We start from the raw sequence: 1,641 nt of genomic DNA, 5'->3' as shown, positions 1-1,641 counted from the left end.
TGACTTTTAGGACTGTTTCCCCATACAGTTATGCAGTAGGTAAGATGGGGATAAATAAAAGCGTAGTAAAGGTTTAGTAGAGCAGACTGAGAAAGTTTGTATTTTATTTTGTAGAAAATTCCAATTAGTTTATTGACCTTTTGGGAAGTTGATTGCAGGTGGTAGTCCCATGAGAGGTTATCTGTTATATTGATACCTAGGAATTTAGTTGAACGAGTACGATTAATTGGATTGTTGTTAAGCAGCAAGTTTAGATCTTGGACTTGGTTAGTTAATATTTTGGGACCAAAAATTATATAAGAACATTTGGAATGATTTAGTAGTAGTTTATTTGCCAGAAACCAGTTGGAAAATCCTGATAGTTCTTGGTTGACGATGTCTCGGCAGCTGTTGATGTCGTCTGGTGTAAACAAAATGTTCTTGTCGTCGGCAACATTTGGCTAATGATGAGACGTTACAGAGGTCATTGATGTAGACTAGAAATAAAAAAGGACCCAGTATAGATCCTTGAGGAATTCCATTCTGGACATGAGTTTTATTTGATTTGAAGTTATCGATATAAACATATTGAGAACGCAAGGAGAGATAGCTCTCCAACCAATTGAAAGCGATTCCCCTCACACCATACCACTCAAGTTTTTTTAGGAGTACGCTGTGGTCAATTACATCAAATGCTTTTGAAAGATCCAGAAATAGGCTAACAGATAGTTTTTTGCTATTCATACCGTTTAGGACATGTTGGTTGAATGCTTGGCCCGGAAGCCATATTGGCTGTTACATATAATGCTGTTAAGATTGAAGAAAGAATTTAATCTGATGTACATTATATTTTCCAGAATTTTGGATAAAGGAGACAACAGAGATATGGGTCAGTAGTTATTTATATCATCCAGGGATCCTTTTTTGTGGATAGGAATAATTCTGGATATTTTGAAGGTATCTGGAAAAATTCCCGTTGATAATGATAAATTGAAGATGTGGATTAAAGGTAAAGTTATGGAATGGATTATGCTTTTTATTAGGTACATGTTAAGGCCATCATCGGAGTAACTGTTTTTGTTTTTCATTTTACGGACAATAGATAGTAATTCGCGTTCAGATACAGGGTTAAGAGATATGGATTGAGTTATAGTAGGACCCAAGAGTTTCATGGGGTCAGCCTTACCCGGTAGGAGGTTGAAAGAATGTTTGATTGAAACGTTTGCAAAGTGTTCGTTCAGACAGTCGCAAATCTCCTGTTTGTTGTCAACTGTTTTGTTGCTTACAATGAGTTTGGATATGGATGAGTTGGGCGGTTTTTTGTTTAGTGCACATCTTGTCAAATTCCATTTGGCCTTGATGTCGTTGGGAGAATTACTGAGTTTATTTGTGTAATATTCTCGTTCTGTTTTTCTTTTTATGGTTGTAAACATGTTGCGGAATTTTTTGTACTCAGAAATATTGTTTGGAGTAGGATTACGGAGGCTTTTAATGAAGAGCTTGTTTTTTTTATTGGATAGTTTTTTAATATGTGTGTTGACCCAGCTTTTGTTTTTTGGTTTAACAGGTAAAAATGGAGCAAATGTATTTATCGCTTTATTGAGTATGGCATATAGCTGTGATAAGGAATCATTAACATTGTCTATCGTGATCACTGACGTC

The sequence above is a fragment of the Helobdella robusta genome, assembly GCF_000326865.2.
Source record: "Helobdella robusta unplaced genomic scaffold HELROscaffold_35, whole genome shotgun sequence".
Lineage (NCBI taxonomy): Eukaryota > Metazoa > Annelida > Clitellata > Rhynchobdellida > Glossiphoniidae > Helobdella > Helobdella robusta.
This window is presented reverse-complemented; position numbering follows the sequence as displayed.